Below are 16543 nucleotides of genomic sequence, written 5' to 3' on the forward strand. Positions count from 1 at the left end.
TCACGGGAAGCCCCACCATCAGGTTTAACATGGCGGCCTGGTTTCTTCAAGATACAGTTAAATGTTTTCTTTCAGTTTCAGAACAAAACTAAGACAATATAAATATCTAAAACAAAAGCACAAGTTAAAAATCATTTAGATACAATACCCCAGGGAACAAACTCTTAAAAGAAAACATAAGTAATTAATTATAATATATAGTGATCATTATCACTGCTTAATTATCTTACTCCCAGACTTTGATTATGACTCATCTCTCCTTAGTTTAAAGTCAGAACTATCCCCCAAGCTCTCATAAGGCAAAATGACATTTAGAGACATTTATTAACTATTATACTAAAAAAGGTCCTTTTTTAAATTTTTTAATTCTAATTTGTTATATATGACAGCACAATGCATTGCAAATCATATTGCAAATATAGAGCACAATTTTTCATATCTCTGCTGTACACATATTCACACCATTTGTGTCTTCTTCATACATGTCCATCTCATTCCACCAACTTTTTTTTTACCCTCTTACCCCCACGTCCATTGGTTTTTGACTCTACCATAGTTTAAAACCTTACCAGTAGTAAGACATAAATGTAGTATTATTTTTATCTTCACAACACCCCTACAAGATACTCATATCAACCCCTCCCAAATACACACACACACACACACACACACACACACACACACTTATGTCACCAGGTAAAAAACAGAATGCAAAGTTAAATCAGAATTTCAGATACATAAGAAATAGTAGTTTAGCATGTCTCCCATGCAACACTCAGGACACAGTTATTGCATGGGACATAAATATTTCATAGAATGTATTTATATGAAAAATAAGTATTGTTTACCTGAAACTCAAATTTAACTGATCTTCCTGCATTTTTATTTACTAAATTTGACAACTCGACCTGCATAAGGAAGCAACATCCAGGAAGGCAAGTAAGTTGATCAGACCAACAGCTGGTGATCAGTGTCCCTGAGCTCCGGACCCCAGGCCCTCCATGAGTTGCCTCCTCCTTGCTGCCCAGGGAGCTATCACCTGACGGCTGCTTCCATCCTCCGGTAAAATAACCCTTGTCACAGTTCCCAACTCCCTAAAGAACAGCTCTCCTTCCTGGCTGAGGACTCACTAAACAGTGAAGTCCTGTGACTCCTTTTCTCTTTGCCAAACTATCCTTTTTGGAAAAACAGTGAAAACTTCCTTCTTTTGTTTGTTTGTTCATTTGTGGGGTTTTCATCTGGTTGGGGTTTTGTTGGGTTTGCCTGTTGTTATTGTTGTTTTGTTTTATTCTCCTGCAGGACATTCCTGTTTCTATAACTCTTTCAAGGCTACCTCTTTGAACTCTGAACTGACATTTAAATACAATAGTCCACCCCAACTTGTTCTTCTGGCTTAAATTACATGAAACCCAATACAGTAATTTAAACCTAACATAAAGAGGGGAGGAACTACAGTGCCTTCGCATTATAAGGAAATAAAATATTCACTACTCTTGATGCACCCACATCTTCAACTTGTATTTCACTATAGGGTTTATTTTCCTAAGGTGGGACCATAACAGGACAGTACCTCCCACCCCAAGGTCAAGGTTAGTCCTTAGTAGAAAAAAAGAAAAAGGTAACAAAGGAACTTTTAAAGGAGCTTATAAAAGTAAAGTTGCTGAGCAAATAGTGCAAGATCTAGTGTTACCATTACAATTAACACCTGGGATCATTTTGATGGTCAGAGCGGGAAGTGTCTCTAATGGAAATCCATTAACAATGCTGAACAGGAGAAAGAAATGCACTGTCGGGCATGACTTTACCCCACCCCGCTTGGTACGGGGAGTAAAAAGACAGGGCTGGGAGAGACTGGAGAACTGTACTCACTCATTCAACAGTCACATAATAAGTGAGTACTGGGTGCCAGTCTCCAAGGGCCCGAGAGCCTAGCGTAAGCAGGGTGGGGTATTGTGCAATGAGAGAGCAGTGCCCTTGGTCAAGGTGAACAAAGCCAGACTAGGAGGCCAAGAGGATTCCAGAGAGGCACCTCAGCTGGCTCTTTCTAGGCCAGTAATTGCTGACCAGGCTAAGATGCCACGTCCCAGGAGAAGAGACACCAATGAGCACAGGTGCAGGCTTAAAATGACCAAGTGTGGGCAGAGAAGGTGGAGCCCATTCAGTTCCCCCTCCCTTGGAGAACCAGGCGGTCTACAGTCCTGGAGTGACGGAACACCCATCCACGGTGCCCCGCAGGAGGAAGAAAGCCGCCGTCTTCAGCAAGCAAGACAGTAGGCATCGTAAGGTGGGAACGTTGGTGACGTGGAGAAAGGAGGTCTGTCACTTCAACACTGACCACAGAAGACGCTGGTCCACGTTGTATCTTAGCTTCATTCAGAGCACTTACAACCAGAAGCCTTCTCGCCAATACGGGGCTTTCACATTAATCTTACCCCCACCCTGCAACATAGGTCTGATTACTTCCATGTCACATGTGAGGAAACTGATTTCCAAAGCAATTATATGATTCTCTTTTTTCAAGATTACAAAGCCAGTAACCAGGAGAGTCGGAGCTGAACTTCGCTGCCAGGCATGACTTTACCCCACCCACTTTCTACCTCTGCCATCAGCCGCAGCCTCTGATCCTGAATCCCACTTCCTCTGCAGAGCCTTCCCTGCTCCCACAGAACACGACCCGCAGCCTTTCACGTGGCAGGGGCTCAGTAACAGCTTGATGACCGTGTCAGGCTGTCAAGCTGGGTGGTGTGGGCCCAGGAACGGTTCTCCAGGAAGGGCTGGGCACTGGAGGTGGGAGGGACACCCCCACAGAGGTGGAGAAGAAATGATCTGTGGAAGGACACAGAAGCAAAGTCCAGCCAAACTACACCTCCCTTCTGTGTCTCCAGCGTTCACTCAGTGGCTGTTGCTTAATGACAGGAAACAGGCTGAGAACTTTGCCCTAGGCAGTTCTGCTATTGTGCAAGTGCCATGCACTAACCCCGAGGGTACGGCTCCACCATGCCTTGCGGCCTCTAGATGCCACCAGGATGCGGTGGATACAAGGTGTGTGATGCTGCTGCAGGTGTAACGTGTTTTTTACAGAAAACTTGTCTTTATAGGTAGAGGGCATGCACACACCACGGGAAAAGTATGAAGTAGCAAGTGTGCAAACCAGGAGCATAGTCACGTATTCATGAAGTACTGTGAACCGTGTGCGATTGCAGATGACTTTCGTGTGGCAGCACGGCAGGTTGGTTTACACCAACATCACCATGACACAGGAGCATCGTGCCTCCCGGTGATGTCAGGTGTCTGCCCATCACTAGGCAGTGGGAATTTTTCAGCACCATTATAATCTTGTGGGGGTGCCGTCACGTATGTTAATTGAGTATCTTGGTCCATGGTGCTGCTACAACAAAATATCTGAGATTGGGTAACTTGGAAGCCAGGAAAGTTAGTTCTCACTGTTTTGGAGGCTGATGAGGGCCCAAGATGAAGACAGCAGAGGTTTGGTGGCTGGTGAGGGCCTGGTCTCTGCTTCAGGAATGCCACGATGCTGGGACCTCAGATGACGGGGGAGCAGACGTGAATGACTCCAGTCCCTCACGCCCTTCCACTCGGTCACTGAGTCCTGAGGCCAGCAGCTGGTGATCAACAGCTCTTCCCAGTGAGACTCACAGCCTCCTGGAGCCAGCAGTGTGGCTTCCGGGCTTTCCAGGGCTAGGACGGGCTCCAGGACTTTTTAGGCAGAGGAAACCACAGAGGAAAAGACACAAAGGAGGGACAGTCGGGTCCCAGGAGTGGAGTTTGGCTTCATTGCCACATTGAGGCTCAGAGAACAGAGTGAGAAGCGAGGCTGTGAGCAGGGTGCAGGCAAACCCTGGAGTGGGAAGCACAGGGAACTTGGTTCCTAAAACAGAGGGCCAGTTCCGTCACCTGCTGCCTATGCGACTTGGGGTGACTTCCACCCTCTGAGCCTCATCTGTGTGATGGGACCTGACGGTGGGTCTTCAGGCTGCAACAACGGGAAGCCCCTCCAATCAGGTCTCCTTTATGTTTAGTCAAGTTCTCCAAAAGGAAACGTGGAACCCTGCCCGGCAGCAATCCCCGGCTTTCCAAGCAGCTCCGACGTTCCACCCAGCAAACGTGTCCTTCTCTGAGGCCTCTGCTCTCCTTCAACTGGGTAAGCAAACTAGAACAGGCTCCTGGCGAATGTGGCTCCTCATGGTGTCTTCTTGTCTCTGATGGGCTGTGTCCTTGAACTTCTGCCTCGGGCCTGCCCGTGGGCTGGGCTCAGCTGTCGTGGTTATGAGGATTAACGGGATCCTACCTGCAGGGTTCCACTAAAGTGACTATTATTGCCACGGACACTGGGCAGGGCAACTAGGAAGACCAGTTCATAATCCGAGAAAAGAACATAAAGTTCTGAAAGGAGAAAGTGGCCCTGGGAACAGGGAAAAGGGATGGGCGATAGCATTCTCATGGAAACGGGATCCCTAGGACTTACAATGGCTGTCACAGGAGATGAAGGAAGGGTGAGGTTGAGATGTGGCCAGCAGCACCAGACAAGAGGTGGTGAGGGCAGGTCTGCCAGGGAAGCCGATGGCACCCTGGGGACACGTTCAGTTGAGGGGCCAGAAAAGAGCACAGGTTAGAAATCCAGTCCCACCTAAGAGAGAGAGAAATGGGAGCGGGCGAGTGTGTCCCAGGAGAGTGTGAACTGGCGGCAAGGAGGCCACGCCTGGGACTGTGACCACATCATGGGCCATGCCCACGTTCCCCACGGGCTGTTCTCTGTTAAAATCCCGCTTTCTGCCTCAGTTATACACGCACAGCAGGCAGAATAATTATCCCCGAAAGACGCCCATGTCCTAATCCCCAGAACCCACGGCCACTCTGCTCACACCTCCTGGCTTTTGGAAACAGCGCAGAGAGGAGCCAGTCCCCCAGACTCAGACTCAGCCCCAGTCCTGAGCGCAGGCCGCCCACGGCCTCCAGCAGCTGTGAGCAAGCCCAGCGCTCCTTCGCCCCAGAACCTGCAATTCGTGGGCTTGGTTTTTAAGTGGAGGTGAATAAAATGCTTTTATGGGACTTTTGAAATATCCTCAATCCCCCTCATCGGTCCTTGTTGCAGAAAAACTTCTCCTTAACCACCGTGACCCCTTCCGGTAGGGTGGCCACAGCAGACACAGGTCTCTGTGTTGGCAAGAACCTTCAGGGAGGTGCTGGGCTGCCTGTCAGCTTTCCTTTGAAAGCAAGCCCCATAATTAAACAGCAGCTCCTCCCAAACCCACCCCAAAGCTAGTCTTAACCTTTGTCACAGTCCTCCAGAGGAGGCTGGAAGGCCTCGTCCAGGGCGGCTCACTCTAAGGCCTCTGCCCCTCTTCCTGCTCTGCCCTTTCTGCAGGGTCATTTCCACTTGAGAAGGGAGCAGAGCCACAGTTCACATGCTCAGTCACAGGGTCCCAGGACACAGACAGGCGCTTGCCGGGGAATCTAATATGCAGCACCAAGGAAGCACACGCCGCCAGGTTGCATTCTTTCCTGAGCCAGCCGGGCACCTCAAGTTTGCCAACACAGGTCGTCACATCACCACGGTGCAGGATTCACAGCTGCTTCCTCAGCTCGGATTATTGCTCACAGATCTTTTTTAAAATTTGCATGTTTATGACCATAGAATCCATTCCGATAAAATCATTCAAGCATGGAATATATCTTATTCTAAATAGGACCCCATTCTCACGGGTGGGCATGATGGTGGGATTCACTTAGGTAATTTCATATGTGTAAATAAGAAAATTATGTGAGATTTATTCTACTGTCTTTCCTATTCCCATTCCCCCCTCTCCCTTTCATTCCCCTTTGTCTCATCTACTAAACTTCTCTTCTTCCCTTCCCCCACGTTATTGTGGGTTAGCATCCACATATCAGAGATAACACTCGACCTTTGTTTTTTGGGGATAGGCTTATTTCACTTAGCATGATAGTCTCCAGATCCATCCATTTACTGGCATATGTCATAAAGTCATTCTTCTTTATGGCTGAATAATACTCAATTGTGTATATATACCACAATTTCTTTATCTATTCATCTGTTGATGGGCACCTAGGTTAGTTCCATAGCTTAACTCTTTGAATTGTGCTATAAACATTGATGTAGCTGTGTCACTGTATATGCTGATTTTAAGTCCTTTGGATATATGCCAAGGAGTGGGATAACTGGGTCAAATGGTGGTTCCACTCCTAGTCTTTTAAGGAATCTCCATACTGCTTTCCAGAGTGGTTGCACCAATATGCAGTCCCACCAACAATGTATGAGTGTTCCCTTTTCCCCATCATGCATAACACATGTATAATGCATGTATAACACATCATGTATAACAAACCAATTTAAAAAAATAGGAAAAAATAAAAAATAAAAAAATAGGAAAAAAAAGAAGTAATGAAGAATTATGCATATTTCTAAGCCAAAATAATTAAGGCTGATTTTTAAATCACACCTAATAAGAGCAACAAAGATTACTGTAGCACAACATAAGGTAAAAAGCTTATAGTTGAATAACATTTCATTGTTCGACATTCTAGCAGCAGGTAAAGCCAAAAGGAAACTGCATATTCAGTGTAAATAATTTTCACAAAATCTTTTACTTTCTCTGTACCAGGTTAAGATGTTACGAACCTGTTAGCCAGATTGAGACAACAAAAGTGTTGGGTTAGGATGCCAGAGGAAGGCCAATTTGGAGAATAGCATTATAGGGGAAGTGATATGGTGGGTTTCTTTGTATGCTGTGAATTTTTTCATATTGGTGGTTCTAAGACTCAGCCAATGTTCCCTACCATGATGTGCTGCCTCACCACAGTGGGCATGAAACCTCCAAACCCGAGCCAAAACGAACCTTTGTCTTCCTAAGTTCATTATCTATGTATTTGCTATAGTGACATAAAGCTGACACACACAAAGACTAGGCATATTTTAAGTCAACTTGATAAATATTTCCAAAGTCTCCACCAGAAACGCTGAATTGTTCACACTTCACAAAGGAGAGGATGAAGAGTGTCCGTCTGCACACATTCCTGCCACATCTTTGTTTTGGTATCTCCCAGAAGCAGACCTTGAGACCAGGATTCAGGTGCAAGAAATGCAATAAGTTTATTTGAGTAACACGGATAGAACAGGGGAAATGGATAACGGGCATCCAAAGGCACAGGTGGCCCAGAGTCGTGGGTCCCTACGCCAGCTATCACAATGGGCAACCCAAGCCTCATGTCCCAGGGAGACTGTGGTGGATGGTACAGAATGCCTCAGACTGTCCCCCTAAGGCAGGAGACACTGAGGAGGGCTGCTTGAGGGGGCTGCAAGGGTGGGGGGCAGGAGAGGTCTTCTGTAGTTAAAAAAATGAAAAAATAAAAGGTCCACTGGGGTGTGCTGAAATGTCCAGGATTGCGTCCCAACAATGACACAACTTGATCAACCTGATAGGCACAATATGCTGAGTTTCCCTTTAGTGAAGAACTAACCTCTGGCTTTGGCCCTTGGCTGCTGGGAGGTGATCGCTGGGGCTCTGAAACCCTGCACTGAGTGGGGCCACCAGCCAAGGCAAAGGTTATTTGACTTGGGATGGGGCTTGGACCCTCTGCACACCAGAGGCCCTGATGAGTCCCTCAGTTGGCAATACAATGTACCCCACTGTGGCCAGGAGGTAAGGCTAAGGTAAAGGCCAAAACCTGCACTGGGACCCCCCTCAGATGCTGCCCTGTGGGTCTCTTCCCTCTGCAGACCTTAGTCTCCTTCCTTCACTGTAATAAAATGGTAACGGTGAATATGGCGCTCTCCAAGAATTTCCACCCTGAGGGTGCTCCGAGCCAAGCTCTCCAGACTTTTTCTATTTTAAGGAATTTAAATTTATTGTTTGGGGAGGGGGCGGGCAAGGGTTGTGAAGAGCCTATATTGTTTGCCTATCAATTTAGTTGGTGGTAGTTTTAAGTTATTGTACAATCAGTGCCATTAGCCTTTTCCTGGATGGCTTTTCTTTGGGTAAAAAGGCCATTCTTCTTACTATAAAATCCTAAAGCATTCATCTTTGTTTTCTCAAATCTTATTACTGTCATTACTGTCATTGTCCTCCATTTAATCAATTTTGTTGGAATTTGTTTTGTTGTGTGCTTTTAGGAAAACCCTTGAAGGGGATTCTGGACGCTGGCTTCCTCCTCTCTTTTTCAGCCATGCAGTGAGTGTTTTGCTACACCACACACTCCCGCCGTGGGGTGTAAAGCAATAGGGCTAAGTGTTCACGGCCTGAAACCTCCAAAACATGTGCCCAAACAAGGCTTTCTTCTAAGTTGATCGTCTAGGTGACTGTTACAGTGATGGAAGGGGCTGACCAACACGAGTGCACCTGACTGCATCAGTCCTGCTGTGGCTGATGAATGCCCCAGCCAGCTAATGTCATCAGTGAGTCCTCTGAAGGCTGTGAAATGACATCATCCTACCATCCCCTCAGAGGGGTCAATCCCCCAAAGGCACACATTGTGAATGTACAGTCACAAGGTGGCATTCTTAATAAGAAAGCTGCTCCAGAGACCTGGTCCAAAATCTCCAGCGGCAAATCTACCCAGCAAAGCTAAAGAGCAGGAAAAATCATCTCCAGAGCACCGAGTGCGGTGTCTGAAAACCACGACTGGGGTCCTGACCCCATCACCAACGGCTTCACCTTGACTAAGTCACTTGACGAGTTTCCGTTTCCTCTCCCCTAAGCTGGATGAACTCATAGCTAAATGAGGAAATGCACCAGTGTTCTGCAGAACCTGTGACCACTGCTCACACTGGTGGTCACTCTGAGCCTGTGAGCTAACCGGTGATATTCTGCTTCTCTTGCTGAGGATGAGACGGTTCACCTGTGTCCTTGGCTGGACAAGCACCCTTTGGTGACCCACTGCCTCCTGGTGGTCACACCCACAGCATCTGTACACCCAGGAGTGTTCAGAGCCCTCAGGTGCCCTGCTCTCACCTTCCTCCTCCCCCTCATCCTTCCAGCCTTTACATTCCTGTCTCCATGGGCCTTTTTAAAAATTGGTTCATAATAACCGTACCTATTTATGGGGACAGTGTGATAATTCAGTACATGTCACAATGTGTCATGATCAAACCGGGCAATCAGCCTTTCCACTTCATCAAACACCATTTCTTGGTGTTCCCCTTCCAACTCTTCTAGTTTCTCATAAAATACATTACAAGCAGCTGCATCCCATCGTCATGCCCCTGTGCTGGGACACCTCCTGCCTCTTCTCTGGCTCCGCTGCCGTCAAGGGCCCCCACTCTCCCCCTCCTCTCCCAGCCTCTGCGACACTGTCCCACTCTCCACTTCCATAGATCAGACTTAGCTTCCTCATATGAGTGAGAACAGGCAGCATTTGTCTTTCTTCATGGGTCTTTTTAAACTGCTCTCTGCTTCTCGTTGAAAGTAATTAGATACACAATTTTAAAAATCAAAACTGTACAGAAGATTGACAGAATGAAACTCTCCCTTCCTCCCAGGAGAAATCACTACACTTTTCTCCTTCCAGAAATTTCCCTGCCCGTGCGTGTAGGTGCAGCAGTCAAGTTTTTATGGTCAAGTTTTTATGCTCTTGTACATCAAAGGAGCACGGCAGTTCTCCGACTCATCTGTGATACTTAAGGTTGTAAATTGTAAAAACAAGTTCTAAAATGCTTTTAAGTTTAACCCAGTTTAAGATGTTTTAAACCTAGTTCTGAAAGCCCCCAGGTTCAAATTAAGATTATTGTTATTCTATTTATAAATTCATCATGTGGACGTAAATATCGAATCTCTAAATGTAATGTATGTGATCATCTCAGCCCCTTCTAATTTCCAACAAGCGTGGCCTTAGGAGCGGAGGCTGTGGAAGCCCTTGAGAAACTCCTGCAAACCTGAAAAAAATCAAACCTGTGCGTGACCCATCAGGTTATCGTAAACATGTAACCATTAGTTGTACATTGACGTTTTTATATATTTCAAATTAAAATAATAAGTCTAATATAAAATATTTCGGAACACTTTAAATTAAAAACACAACTTAACATGTCTGATCATTGTGAAAACTTTTCAAACATCTTCAATAATTAACAAAACATACCACAAAAATGACCCACTTATTCTCAACTTAGTACAAAATGTCAGCAGCAAGGTTTGCTTCTTCATCATCCTACACTCACTGCCTTGGTTTACACCTTCAGTGCCCCCAAGGCCTGTGTGTTGGCTTGGTCCCCAGCCTGGTGCTGCTACTGGGAGGTGGTGGGACTTCAGCAGGTGGAGCCTCGCAGGAGGTCTTAGGTTCACTGTGGGCAGGCCCTGGAAGCCAACAGTTGGACCTCTTGTCTATCTCCTCCACTTCCCAGCCACAAGCTCTTCAGTTTTGCTATGGTTTGTGCTCCCTGCCATGGCTATGTGACACTCTCACCAAAGCCTGAACATAATGTGGGCAACTGATCAAGGAATAGAACCTCTAAAATTGTGAGTCAAAATAAACCCTTCCTCTTTATAAGTTGCTTGTCTCAGGTATTTGTTATAGTAATGGAAAGCTGACTAGCACACTTACTTATGCACCTTCCCAGAGTTGCAGCGTCCTCCATCAAACTAAAGGAGCTAATGGCCCTCCCAGGGGTGGCCAAGGTCATTCAGCAGACTCAGGGCTGAGATCTGGATGTGGATTCAGGGTTTGATCCAACATTCTCAATAAGAACTAGGACCAGGGCTGGGCTGACCTTTCAAGACATGTCCACCCAGATCAGGATAAAGTCAGAACACAGTGGGAAGGCATCGTGGAAGGGAGGGGCATGACCAGAATTACGCCCTTAAAAGATCACAGGGGCTGAGTTACTAGAAGGGAGTGGGCACACCTGAGGGCTGCTGCTGGCGTGTTCTGGTCCAAGAAACTCAGCTGCACACGTCTCCCATGTCACTTCCAACCCGGTGTGTTGGTGGGCTGATAGGCCACTGTGCAGACGCTAGTCAGACTTCCCCAGCGCCTCCCCAGGCGAGTTTCAGGCCACTGCTGGCTGGACCCGGCAGCCCAGGAGAGGAGCATGGGCTGACCAGGCTTCCGCAGGGGAGTGAAGGGGAGAGAATGGATTTGCAAAGCTATTTGAAGATGTAATCAGAAGGATTTGCTGAGTGATTAGAGATGAGGCGGAGTGGTTGGCAGAGGGCAGAGATAAGAATATCTCCCAGGTTTCAATGAGTCTGAAAATGTGAAATCTTTTAGGCAACAGTTTGAGTTTGGCTCTGAGACTGGGAAAGTCCTGGGCTCATGCAGTGAGGGATCTGAACCACACACACCACAGGTCTCAGTCAAGCAGGACCCGGCCTCACACCAGGACTTACCTGGCCATTGTCTTCTCTGCCCTAGATTCCCCAGCCTCAGGGCCTTCCCACAGCCATTCTCTCTGCCCAGAATGTTCTTAACACCACTTTTGCTTTCGGCATGGTTGGCTCGTTTTCTCCACCATGTCCCAGCTAATAGAGGGCTCTAATTGCTCCAACTATGGCTCCAGCCAACCTTACCCACCAGAGCAGTGCCTAATTTACTTCTTCCCTGCAGTTTATCTCAACTTATAATCTTGTATGATCTGTCTACCTGTTTGAGTTCTGTCTCCCTCACTGGACAGTATGACTTTTTTAAAAATTTAATTTCCTAGCATCTAAGACAGTTTGCTGAATAAATTAATAAGCAAGAGGAGGAATGAACGGTCCTGTACCACCTTCTGCAGTGTAGCCCTGTAAACACCCATAATAAACATCTGTACTTAGGACAACAGTCAAGACTGCAAGTAGCTCATCTGCAGAACAGGGTGGTGACGGGCAGAGGCAAGTCCAGACTTGAAGCCACTCAGCTGCCTGGGCTCCCTCACTTTCCCAGTCCAGATCCAGCTAAGGAACTGGGAAGTGCTCACCACATAGGTAACAAGTGAAGAAAGACCTGAAAGACGTGTGTGTTAAGTTTCTGTAGCAGCCTCAGCTCACAAAAGGAGACGGACATTTTCCATGAATTCTTACATTAACCAGTACAGTAGAGAGATGAGATGCTAAAGGCCAACCTCTTGGAGCTAACAAGAATAAAACTGGTTGAAAGTCCAGGCCACCGGCCTCTGAATTCAGAGCCTGGTATACTGTTTCCATTTACTCCCTGTAGTCTCATGGGCCCACCATGCGGCAAACAGGCAGGGACTCGACAGCAGGATGAAGCACAGTCCCTGGCCTCACGCAGCCACACAACTGCACCCATCAAACAGGTGGAGCTGCCCCTCCCCAACACAAGCTGGGTTGAGGGGCTTGGAGGAGAAGCAGGAGGGCTGGGAGAGCAGCAGGCAGGAGGGCAGGTCACTGTGTCCCACCCAGCCCCCCTCCTTAACCTTCACTCACAAGGCATTTCAGAACAAAGAGCCTCTTTTCTAATCCACAGCAAGCTGTGTGCCAGTGTTTTACATTGTTACAGCCCAACTCTCCTGTTCTAATAGTGCCGGGCCAGCCTCCCGTCTCTGGCTCTTCTGTCATCTCCTTCCAACAGTGTCCAACTGACTCGGCAGCACACACTTTTCTGAAATCCACAAATTAGAATCAGAGTCACTCGTCGTAGCGGCCACTCCAGCAGCCAGGCCTCTGACCGCCCGCTGGCCTCTGTGGTCCCAACTCCTCCTCGGAGGTGCTTCTGCCCTGGCATCACTCTGAATGCCCTGGTGGTGGCCTGTGGCCATAATCCTGCCTCCCTCACAGCAGTCAGGAGGGGAGGAAAGAGGAAAGTGTGTGATGGGAAGTTAGACACCGGGCATTGCTGGAGGTGCCCCGGCCAGTGGACCCTGGACACAGCCGGCAGCCCCATCCCTCCCCTGCCCCACCACCAAACACGTGGCTCGTGCCCCGGGAAGGAAATCTACCCTCCCCTGGGTGAGAAGCCCAGATCCGTCTGATTTCGATTCCACCCTGTCTGAGGATGATACTGGAGTCAGTAGCATCTGCCGCAGAAGCTTCAAGTAAACAGAAGTTTCATCCTGGTGAAAGCCTTTCTTTTTTTGTTTTGGTGACACTGGGGATTGAACCCAGGGGTCTCTTCCAATGAGTTATATCTCTAATCCTTCTCTTTTTTTCTTTTTATTTTGTCACAGAGTCTTACGAAGTTGCAGAGCCAGGCTTCAAACCTGTAATCCTCCTGTCTCAGCTTCAGAGTCACTGAGATTATAGGTGTGCCCCACCACGCCTGGCTCCGATTTATGTTTAAACAAACACTGTCTTCGGATGCAATCTGCAGGCATTATGAAATGTGGCATTCTAAATCCCTCTTTAAAATCACTAATGCAGCCGCAAATGGTGGTGAATGCCTGTAATCCCAGCAATTTGGGAGGCCAAGGTAAGCCATTAAGAACTGGGGACCAGGCTGGGCAACTCAGTGAGATCCTGTTTCAAAATAAAAAGCAAAAAGTGCTGGGACTGTAGCTCAGTTGTAGAGCATCCTGGATTCAATACCCAGTGTTACAAAATATTAATAATAATAATAATAATTAATGCAATCTGTTGGGTATAAAATCCATCAAAGCAAACTGTAGGGTTTTTTAAATATAATGTAATGCCTAAATTACTAATCCTATAGCATTCCTAAATTTTAAGTAATTTCGTCACAAATATCCCACCCTGATTATAAAGAGTCAATAACAAAGATGGGAATAAAAGCTGCTCCCTACTGGGGATTGCCGAGGACTCCTCGGGCACTGGTCAGAGCAGAGGTCACCTCCTCTCTTTACCTTTCGCCCAAGGGAAACCAGAGCAGTGGGACTCCAACCTGCCCAGAGCCCTAAACCACGGGCTTCTCACCCCAGCCTGGCCCCGGCCTCCTCCCACCCGCCTCCCCCAGGGCTTTCCTTCCCACCTGCTCCCTTCGGTCTCTCCGGTTCCTGCTTTCCTCCTCGTCTTCTCTCCTCTTTTCCCACTCTTTGCCTTATTCTCATTTCCTCCCCCTTTTGCCATTAAAAGGCTATAAATTCAGTCCAAAGATAATCTGTTATTACTTGCTCAGAGAACACTCGATTTTCATCTAAGCATGGGTGCTTTGAACATTTTCTATTTTTCACTTCAAAATAAAGTCCACTTTCAAGTGTGTGGGTGTACAAGGATGTGTGTGTGTGGGTGTACAAGGATGTGTGTGTGTGGGTGTACAAGGATGTGTGTGTGCCTGCGTTGTTCATGATGTTCTCCCAGAGATTAGTGAATCTTGAAAGAGTCCCTGCTCTAGGATTGTATTGCTTTGAACAAAACCTCTCAAATATACTTAAACTGAACTGTGTATAAAGATTCTGCTCCTTCAGCCAGAAAAATATCTCTCCAGAGCCTGCGACCCACACCAAACTGCACCCACCAGGAGCTCAGCCTCCCTGGGCCATCACTTGGACCGAGGCCCTCCCCAGGAACTTCTGCTCTGTGCAGAGTGCCCAAAGCATTGTTCCCCACACAAGCCTTCCCTGCTCAAGTGCCCTTTGACTCCCTTCTCCAAGCCCTGCCTGCCGGGCAGTAACTAGCCCAGATCCTACTTCCTTCTCGAGGTCTTCTCCGACTTTCCAGCCTCGGGATTGCATGCCCTTACTCTGCATTCTCTGTGCATACCCAGGTTTTCTTCACCACCCGATTTCCACTTCCTGAAGAGGAGTATGTCAGTCAGCTTTCCATCACTATAGCAATGGGCCTGAAGTAATTACAAAGAGAGGGCTTGTCTTGACTCACATATATGGAGGTTCCCATCCATGGCCAGTTGGCCCTGCTGCTTGTGAGCCTATGGTGAGGTAGCACATGGTGGCAGGAGTCCATGGAGGAGAAAACCATTCACCTCATGCCACGAAGAGAGGAAAGGAAGAAGCTGGGATCCCACAATGTCCTCCAGGCCACACCTCCAAAGTCCTAAAGACCTCCCTCTAAGCCCCACCCTCTAAATTCTACCATCTCCCGATAGCCCCCACCCTTGGGGACTCTGGCCTCTGGAGAATATTTAAGATCCAAACTAGAGCCAGGCACCATAGTGCACACCTGTAATCCCAGAAACTTGGGAGGCTGAGGCAGGAGGATCACAAGTTCAAGACCAGCCTCAACAATTTAGCAAGATCCTGTCTCAAAATAAAAATAAAAGAGGAGTGGGGATGTGTCTCAATAGTTAAACACCCCAGGATTCAAACCCTGGTACACACACACAAAAAAAAATCCAAACTAGAGCAAGGAGCCACCATTTCTACCTCTTCTGTTAGCTGTTTATCAGCACCTAGTTCTAGCTTCATCCATGAACACTTACTAAGAGCTCAATAAACATTTTCCAAGCGGAATTAACAGACACGAAAGTTGTAGTTTTTTTCCCTGAACATGACAATAAACATTTTCCAAGGGGAATGAACAGGCACAAAAGTTGTAGTTTTTTTCCCTGAACAGGACAGTGTGACAAGACAAAATATCTTGGCCAATTGTATTTGTGGCTACAGAAATCTCCTACAACTAGTAAATGAACTGGTGAAGTGGCAGGACAAATGTAAGTCAATACACAAAACTCAACTGTATTCCTACAGCCAGCGATAAAGAGTTAACACTTGAATTAAAAAAAAAAACTACCATTTATAATAGCACCAAAAATAAGAGAAGTACTTAGGTCTAAAAATAATAAAATATGACAGTCTGTCTACTGAATACAAAATGTTGAGAAAAGAAATCAAAGAAGAGCTAAGAAAATAGAGACCAACAGTATCCATAGATTAGAAGATTCAATATTGACAAGATGTCAGTTCTCTCTGACCAAATCTAGACTCGATGCAATCTCAATCAAAATTCCAGCAGGGTGTTTTATAGATTCAGACAAGCCGATTCAAAAATTTATAAGAAAAGCCAAATAAACCAGAATAGTCAAAAAATGAGAAGAAAACATGTTGGAGGTCTCATATTATTTTAAGACTTGTAGCAGTCAAGACAGTGTGATAGTGGCAAAGAGAAATACAGGTCCATGAAATAGAATTGAGAGTCCAAAACTAAAACCTTTCATTTATGGTCAATTAATTTTTGACTAAGGTGCAAAAGAAATTCAACAGAGAAATTATAGTATTTTTGACAAATGGTTCCAGAACGTTTGGACGTTCAAATGCAAATAAACGCATGGATGGATGGATGGAAACACAGGTAGGTAGGCAGGTACCGAGGCAGGTAAGTAGGTACATATATAAGTCTGTCTTATACTTTAGAAAACCTTGTACAAAATTAACTTAAAATGGATCATAGCTCTAAATATAAAATCTAAAGGAAAAAAAAAACTAGAAAAACAGAGCCCTTCTGTGTCTGATATATCTTCCGTCCCACCCACCTCCCAAAAACCCTGTAACCACCTCACTGGGGCAGAAAGAGGATGCCCACCATCCTGGGAACCTGCCCACGCCTTCTTACACACTAGACTCATCTCTAGGTAGGGTCAAATTTCAGTGGGATTCAGTGGCAGGAAGTGGCCGCGGGTCTCAGCCCAGGTCCCCAGATCTGTGGCCTCTTCTAGGGAGTCC

At 46.7% G+C, this 16543-nt stretch overlaps 2 long non-coding RNA genes across 2 annotated transcripts in view; one reads left to right on the plus strand and one right to left on the minus strand.

The window, feature by feature from the left end:
• The window catches only part of LOC110597617 (uncharacterized), an 81031-nt gene that overhangs the window by 57680 nt on the left and 6808 nt on the right, over positions 1-16543 (minus strand). The gene's annotated exons all lie outside the window — the stretch shown is intronic.
• Positions 2744-10521, plus strand: LOC144367113 (uncharacterized). The gene is made up of 3 exons (XR_013426359.1): positions 2744-3042; positions 4041-4162; positions 8150-10521. It is a non-coding gene; the product is annotated as an uncharacterized LOC144367113 (long non-coding RNA).

The sequence above is a fragment of the Ictidomys tridecemlineatus genome, chromosome 10 (assembly GCF_052094955.1).
Source record: "Ictidomys tridecemlineatus isolate mIctTri1 chromosome 10, mIctTri1.hap1, whole genome shotgun sequence".
In the NCBI taxonomy this organism is placed as follows: Eukaryota; Metazoa; Chordata; class Mammalia; order Rodentia; family Sciuridae; genus Ictidomys; species Ictidomys tridecemlineatus.